Source organism: Crocodylus porosus, unplaced genomic scaffold (assembly GCF_001723895.1).
Source record: "Crocodylus porosus isolate Cpor-Errol unplaced genomic scaffold, CroPor_comp1, whole genome shotgun sequence".
Classification (NCBI taxonomy): Eukaryota; Metazoa; Chordata; order Crocodylia; family Crocodylidae; genus Crocodylus; species Crocodylus porosus.
The window spans coordinates 1,116,473-1,124,748 of record NW_017728925.1 but is presented as its reverse complement, the minus strand read 5'-3'; the positions used below and the strand labels follow the sequence as shown (position 1 = coordinate 1,124,748).

Sequence of the window (8,276 nt, the reverse complement as noted above, 5' to 3'; positions counted from 1 at the left end):
TGCTGATGAGAGACCAGATGATATCCCTAGCAAAATCCCTGTGCAACAGAGCAAGGAGGTGCAAGGGCCCTAGGTTTGCCGTGCAATGACCTACGTCCACTGCAGGCAGCAGCATGAGGCAGAGGCACTGAAAAGGAGTGGAATGCAAATGCCATGGCAGATCCAGAAAGAGGGAGGGCAAACATGTACATGGATAGCTCCCTAAAAAGAAATCAGGGAGGCCTTCTCTCCATCATCCAGGAAAGAAACAGCCAAACGTTTGCTAGGTAAAAGGGATTCTTAATGGCCCAAAACAGGATGCCCAGTGCCAAACTGCCTGCACGTGCTGTGAAGCACCAAGACAGAGGAGGGTTTGGGCTGAAACTTCTGTGTTTTGTTCCCACTCACTTTGTGACTTCCCCTAGCTGTGCCTCAGTTTCCCATCTGTAGTGGAGGTCTGATGAGGCTTACTTCCCAGGCCTGGGGTAAGGCTTAATCATCAATTGCTGAAGGGAAGAGGCAGCAGGGTCTAACAGACTAGTTCTCAGCCTTTCAGGTAATGCCAGCTCTTAGTTTTTAGTCATTTTTGGACTACATAAAAATACTAGACATAGACAATTCTGTTGCAGAGAACTTAGAAAGACCACAACTGGTCAGAATGGTTTTGACACCATGGATTCCCATTTGAAATCTCTGGACTTAGCTTGTGATTCATGTTTGCAACACCTAACATTGCATGGCACCCTGTGTCACCCTTAAAAGGTTCTCAATGCAACCTTTCAGTGGTCTAGCAGGTAGGGTATTGAAGTGAGAGTCAGGAGATGGGTTGTGTCCTGGGCACTACCACAGATGTATTGTGTGACCTTCAGGAGGTTCTTTCACTTTTCTGTACATCTTTCCTCTCTACCCTTTTGTCTGCCTTGTCTTTCTGGTCTCTGTGAGCAAGGGTTGTCTCTCACCCTGTGTATAAGCACCCATCAGAATGGGGCCCTGCTTTCATTTGTGATCTGAACTACATATTGTAAATAATAACAGCAAATGCATGTTAGAGCAGCTATTTGCTGGCATATGGCAATGTTTGCACTCATTGTTAGAGCCCCTTAGGCACCTGCACTAGACAATGAGTTAAACTGTTTCTCAGCTGTGGGGCCTGACAGGCATTTTGCTGTACAACAGACTGTGGGTGCTTAGCTAAAGCCACAGCCCAGCAAAAGCCCCTGTAGACTGTATGCGCTTATCTTGCCTTTGCTTCCTTCTGAAATCCAGTCTCCTGGTGTGTTTACAGCGAACCTGCTGACCCAAATCTGACTACAGCAGCTGAAAAGAAAAATGACCTCCCTGAAAGAGCAGCTCAGCTGCCTCAAGAGAGTAAACTCATGCCCCCTGGGTCACCCCCAGGCTGGCTGCACCCAGACATGCTACAGTGTGTATCCAGGCATGCAGCACCGATACATTTTACTAGTTTTAATTAAATTACTGTATAAAGTGATGAGTGTCATTAATTACCCCATTAGGGGATCACATGTTGGCAGCATCCCCTAGTTCTCCAGTGGCCTGTGGGTGTGGGAAACAAGTCCATAGTCTCCACCCAGGATCCAGTGAACAAATGTTCAAAGTACAGAAAGTGCCAACTTTCTCAGAACACCTAAGGTGAGTAGCCCATACAGAAGGAGCCACCTTCATACTACAGGGTGGTAGGCTATTGGCTCTCAAAGCAAGCTTTCCAACACCAAGGTTCAGTAACAGAGCAGGTGGAGTTAGAGATGAACAGCTCAAGACGTATGTTACTGAGAATCTGCAAATGAAATAAAAGGGGATCCTAGCTATTTTGGTTTTCATTACTGGAGAAGATGGCTGTAAGCCTGTCTTTCTGTCTGTCTCTTCTCCTCTCCACATTTATTTTTCACACTAGAATTTTGTCTGCTCTGGAAGACTCTGAGATCTAGTAAGGACCTGGCTGGTTTATGACACAGGACACGCCGATGGAGTGACACCTGTCTAGCTGAGAGGGGAAGAGGTTTTTATTCTGAGTTTTTGCTCTCCATAGTTCTTTGTGTAGCTAACACCTGTTTAACCCAAGCACTCAGGAGCAACGCTCTCTTTGTTCAGCATTCAGCACTCCATTTCCTTCTAGTAAGGGGTGAGAAACCTCTCAAATGCACTTGTCCAAGTCATCCAAAGAGGCCATGGCTAAAAATAGGGAAGGTAATCAAGAAAAAGAACCTATTGTTCTTTTAACAAAGGTCCTTCTGGAGATCTCTTTATTACATCATGAAGAATCAGGAAGAGCCCAAACAGTATTGCATCCCGCACTAGGTAAACAACCTTACAGTTCTCTGTAAGGTACTGTGCAGTCTCTGTTCCCCCAGCAACGCAGGCTTATTACATTGCTTCCTGATCGCTCAGTATCTGTGGGTGCCTGAAGATGTACTGGGAGGCTGCTGTGACGCACTGTAATTACAGCACGTTGGAACAGACTCACTCCATGAAGTGGGGCTGCTGGAGCATGCTCCAGTGAACTTCCATGTCTTGTGTATCAGTGTCCCCGCACTTCAAAATGGTGACAGAGATGCTTTAACTACAGTTCTTTCAATGAGCTTTAGTTAAAGTGCCCCCATCACCATTTTGAAGTGCAGGGGACTTACTTTAATACTTTAATTAGAGTGGCTCTAATTAAAGCTCTCCCCCTCCAACTCCCAGAGTATGTGGAAAAACACCCTGTGTGACTAAATAGGGGAGAAATCCAGGTGCCATACCACCCATATACCCTTCCTTCAGTCGTCTTCGTAACAGACTGGGTAAGATATAGAAGAAGGGTGGTAGGACATAGGGGAAGGCTGGGCCCAGGTTCAGCTAGTGACATGTTTGGCTGGAGTTCCCAGCCAGCTTCTGTGCAAGTCTAGGTAACAAGGGTGCTTTTAAAGTTCACAGAGGTCCATGGTCTGCAAGGCTGGCCCTTCAAATATGGGGGTTATTACTGGGGTTTGGCTCTGCCAGAGAGTGTCTCAGGTTTGCTGAGGAACCCACTACCCACATTGCAGGCCATATCATCAAAACCCTCAGGCTCACTGTGTAGCGCTAGCCTGGGTCCATCTCATAGATCAGCACTGAGGCTCTTGCCACAGCCATAGCTGGTGTCAGGGTGTCACTTCTTTCAGCAGGTGGCATGCATAGCACTTAGCATTGGGGTTCAAGGAATGAGAAGCCCTGGAGAGTGCCCATCAGGACTTGGCCAGTGGTCTCAACAGTGCTGGCATATGGAAGCCTGGCTTGCCCCAGAGCCCCTGCCACTATGGCTTCTTTTCTTTCCCTCCTCTCCTTCCCCCCCCCTCCACTCCCCCTTCCTTCCTTTTCACTTCTGGGAACGAACTGTCAGCTTTTGTTGGGAACAGACTGTAGCTTTCATGTGAAAAGGTTAGTACAGTATGTTAGTTCCTAATGAGGGGATAATAGAGTCTGATTCTCACACCCTGGGGACTGTGAGGTGACAGCAGCACGGGGAGAAGGGTATTTAACACCTTCTCCCTGGGAACCTTTTCCCTTAGAGTCAGTGTTCTCCCTTCCTTGCCAAGAGAACAGGAGGGGAGCTCATTTCAGGGCCTTTGTCTCAGTTTCCTTTTCTTTCTTATTCCTGATAGTCTCGCATCAGGAGCATGCTTCCTTTAGGAGGAGGGCTGGGGGATGGGGGAGAGGAACACTGGCAAGCCGTGGAAAAGCCTGCGAAACAATTGGGGAATAAATCAGAAATGTATGTCCCATGTCACCTGATCCCTTGACAGGATCTGGGAACTCCAGCAAACATGTCACTAGCTGAACCTGGGACCTGTCCAGCCTTCCCCTATGTCCTACCGCCCTTCTTGGCAGGACTGGGTTTATTTAAAAAAAACAAACAAACTCTAAATAAAAGAATAGTTTGTGTCCAGAGATAAATAAAAGGGGGTGTTGGGTTCAGCCTCCTGTGGGCTGCTGTGGTGTACACTTCCCTAGGTGTGGGATGCTGAAATGCATTCATTCACCTAGCTGGGTACTTGGCATGTGTCAGGCCCTGTGTGCCCACCCTAGCACTGTCATGTCACATCATCAGATGCACTCACTAGCATGACCAGCAGAGTCTGAGTATCCCTCCTTCTTCACCAGTGTTTCAGCCTGCCTCTATTCTGGGTGTGCTCAATTAAAGCAACGGATTTTGGGAGCTACGTTATCCAGAACTGGCAAATCAAGATATTCCTTTTACATTGAGTGTGGACTGGCACCAGTGCCTCTGTGTATGCAAGGACTCTCAGTCACTACCAAAAATGGAATTGCAGCCGTGGCTAGTGCGGCAGAAGTAATTTTCCTTTAAATCCTAGTGCAAAACACAGCTCTGCCTCCGTGAATGACTGGCATAGGCTTAGCAACCTGACTTCTAAAGGCAAGAATTTGTTACCCAAGCCAGCTAGGTTAATGCTAGTGTGAGTAGATCAACACATACTACAACCAAACCCAGGTGACTAGTACTACCAATGAAATAATTTAAACAATTGAATTACCTCCGCAGCACTTCTGCCATTTCCTTGTATTTTGCATTTTGGTTACAAGAGGCAAGAAGAACAGGCTGGTCAGTTTCACTTCTGTTCCTAATCGGTTTCATCGTATTGGAAGTCCGGGTGCCTGCGGGACCTCGTTCCACATGCCCATAAGCACATGCTAATTTTGAGCAAGTGAAAAAGAGCAGTTGAAGCCTATGAGACTACTCATGTGCTTAACGTCTTGAAACCCTGAGGTGCTGCAAGATCCTTTTATGGTTGCCATGGGATGCCGCTCAACATTAGGCCTGTTAGGTGTGCAAACATGATTCACATGATAAACCCACAGATTTCAAATAGGAATCCGTAGTGTCAAAATCATTTTTGCCTGTTATGGACCTCCTAAATGCTTTGCAACAGAAGTATTGCCTTATTATTTTTCTGTAGTCAGAAAACAAGTAAAAGTTAAGAATGATAGTTTACCCTGGCTTCACATTTTACAGTTTTCCCGTCTCACGATGAATATTAGACATATAGGTGGTTTTTTAAATGTAGGTTGAGATTTTCCCAACCCCTGGAGATGGGACTTCCATCTCATGATGAAATCAAAAGAGCTAGTAAGTTGGTATCTCTTAAAGAGCCCTGGGGTCTGCTTTTGAACCACAGCAGGAGAGGGGGTGAGAGCAGGAGCCAGCTCTAGCTGGTACCTGCTGCAGCAATAAAACTGAGACACTAAGCATGTGTAAATCACCATTTCACTTGACAGCCTCAAAGTGCTTCAGAAAAGCAGATAAATAGCCTTAGGCATGTTGTATAGGTGAGGAAGCTGAGGTCCACAGAGGCTGAGTGGTTCACTGATGGTCATCCATCCACCTGCCAGTACACAAGGTTCAGCTTCCAAATAAAACTCCAAACTGAGGCTCTCAAAGCAGCCTATGGCACTGAAATACCTAAATCCTGTTAGAAGCCAGGGAGGTTGAGGAACCAGCTTCCTTAGGCTCTTCTGAAAATCTGGACTTTCATCTCTGAGTAGCTGCCAAGTCAGTTCTTACACATCCACACTCAAGGCCAGATCAGGCTGCTTGTCCTTGAGTATTTAAAGGGCACTGTTTGACTAGAGGGTCCCCATTTTGCACTTTCTAGAAGAGGAGAGATTCCCCCTCTCAGCCTGGCCACTCATCATCTCTGTTCATTTCAAGACCAGAAGTTTCTGCTATAGCAGCTTATCAGGAACATAACCAGCTCCGTGACTTGTTGTGAAATCCCAAAGAACCACCTCGCTCCCACTGCCATGGGCAGTCTGCAGCAAATTCTTTGTGCTGTGCACATCAGATGTCACCAATTTAGATGTGTTTCTCTGTAATCAAGGCGGTTCTTTGTCTCATATGGTGAGAAGCGCTGGCTTACTAGCCCATGCAATCATCTTTGCACATAATAGGTGTAGCACAGAGATCAGTAGTGTACAATTTCCCTAGATTATCCCAGGAACATCAGCCAGCAGCTTTGACTGTCTCATAATACCTGGGGCATTCTTGTTTTTTGGTGCAATAGTTCAAGAGGCTGGAGATGAATTAGAAAACAACCACCATGTTTATGAAGAGAATTTAATTCTCACAGCATAAGCAGGGAGGCTGGACTCTTCTCAGTGCTGGAGAGACCAGTTCCACAGAATTCCACCCACGCAAGACACTCGGGTACAAGCCCTGCGTCATCAGAACAAGCTGTCAGTCTTTGTGACTTCTAGGGCAGGATGCTTTTCCAGCACCTTGTAATTTAGAGAGCGGGATCTGTGTAATAACCCTTAAGTGCTAGGGGTGTTAGCTGTAATTGGGCTTTTCTTGGCATGAGCATTTGGTCACAAGTGGAGGGATTGAGGCCTCCAGCTCATTTCATACTCACCGTGGAAGAGCTATCTGGTACATTATGGCTTTGGATTGCAAGCAGGAGCAGATTTGAGCCTGTGATCTGCAGACAAAAAGCACTGTTTCACATGGCTGGGGAAAAGTTTTAAGTAGTTGCCTTATTTTTTTGGCAGGCTTATCACTTATATTTCTTCAGCCTATTGCAGGGGTCGCTCACCTCACATGACAATTGGCAGGCACTAGAGGGTAATATCGCAAATAGTCTTAGTGCTTCTCTACACTGAAGGGTTAACTCAAGTAACTGTACCAGGGTTATTTCCTTTCAAATGAACCCAGCTTGAGTGAGAGCAGTGCAAATATGCTTTGAATTGCACAGGGCATTCATACGAGCAGGACAAAGACCTGTTGCATTATTATTTAGTGATTCTCAACTAGGGTGCCCTGAGATCCTTTCAAGGGTGCAGCATGGTGCCACGCAGTGTTAGCACTGCTAGGTGTGCAAATATGATTCACATAATAAACCCAGAGATTTCAAATAGGAATCCATGATGTTAAAACCATTCTGAGTTCTTTCCAACAGAAGCGTTGCTCTAGTATTTTTCAGTAGTCAAAAAAAGAGTCCCCTGAGTGCCTCAAGTTAAATGAGGGATGCCCTGAGTCCAGAAAGGTTGAGAACCACTGATGCAGGGCACTGTGAGCACGTGAAATCCAACCCACATCCCCGATGGGCCAACATAGCTCAAGTTGGTAACATGACTTAACTCAAAGTGGAGATTGTTGGTGTGTGGAAATGAGCTGGACTAAGAGCAGTGCTGTAGCTAACTGCAGCAAAGATGTGTCTTTTAAAAGTTCTGCTTCTCTGCATAAATAAGTATGTATAGAACTCGAAGCATGTAATGTTGTTGGTATCAGAAGGCAGATACCATCAGTAAAGATGGTCCTCTCTTCTGGGGTCTCACTGACTCTTTGTTCCTTAGGTGCAAAGCTGCACCAATGCAATCAAGCAAACAAAAACATTACAGAGTGCCAAAATGTTACAGCTTACAGTTATTTACCTAAGTTAGTCTCTTTAAAATGGCACAAGATGGGAGTGGAGACTGGTGCAATAATTAGCTCAGCACAACAGCAGCTGGAGGCACTTGTGCAGTTACATTGACCAGCAGAGTATAGCGGTAACCTTAAAAAAGGGCTTTTAGGGGCATACCATAGTGTTCTAGTGTATTTCGTGCTATAATGTAGTCCTGTAACCAAATGCTTAATCATCTCACATGGACTTCGCTGGAGCATACGTGACTGTTGCCCTTCTGATGCCTGTACAAGCCTAGGAACAAGGCCCAGTGATAAGTTATTGCAACTGATATTCTTGTCTGCACCTGTCCTGAATGAAAGCCGCAGAGTTGGGAGTTAGGAAAGCACTGCTGCCTAAGATGCTTTGATTCTTGTTTGTATCTCCATGAGTCGTTGCATCATTTTGCTGTGGTAAAGGTGACCTGCCAGGGAATGTCAATACATAGGGATTGTGCCCCTTTTTGCTTACCATATTTATGGTAGATAAGGTCCTCAGATCTTTTCTTCATCGCAATCAGGAATATTTGCTCTTTCCAGGTTCTACTGGGACAGTTGTTAGAGGATGGATGTTGTGAGCTCCCACACATTGACTAGAGAGGGCATTTGGTCTTCAAGAATGGCTTCCATTCTCCAAAATAATTAGTGGTTCCAGAGGTTACGTAAGTGTTAAAGACAAGCAGCAGAGTTTTTCACCTTGGGAAGAAAAACCTGTAGCATCCTTATAGGCTTGGCAGTGCTACACTAGCTAGCACTACAGAAGAAAGAGACTTGGGGGTCTTCATTGACCACAAGATGAACATGAGCCTGCAATGCGATGCTGCAGCTAGTAAAGTGACCAAAACGCTGGCTTGCATCCATAGAT

At 45.9% G+C, this 8,276-nt stretch overlaps 1 protein-coding gene across 4 annotated transcripts in view; it reads left to right on the top strand.

Moving 5' to 3' along the window:
* EXD3 (exonuclease 3'-5' domain containing 3) overlaps positions 1-8,276 on the top strand; it is a 430,752-nt gene that overhangs the window by 355,194 nt on the left and 67,282 nt on the right. The window lies entirely within an intron of this gene.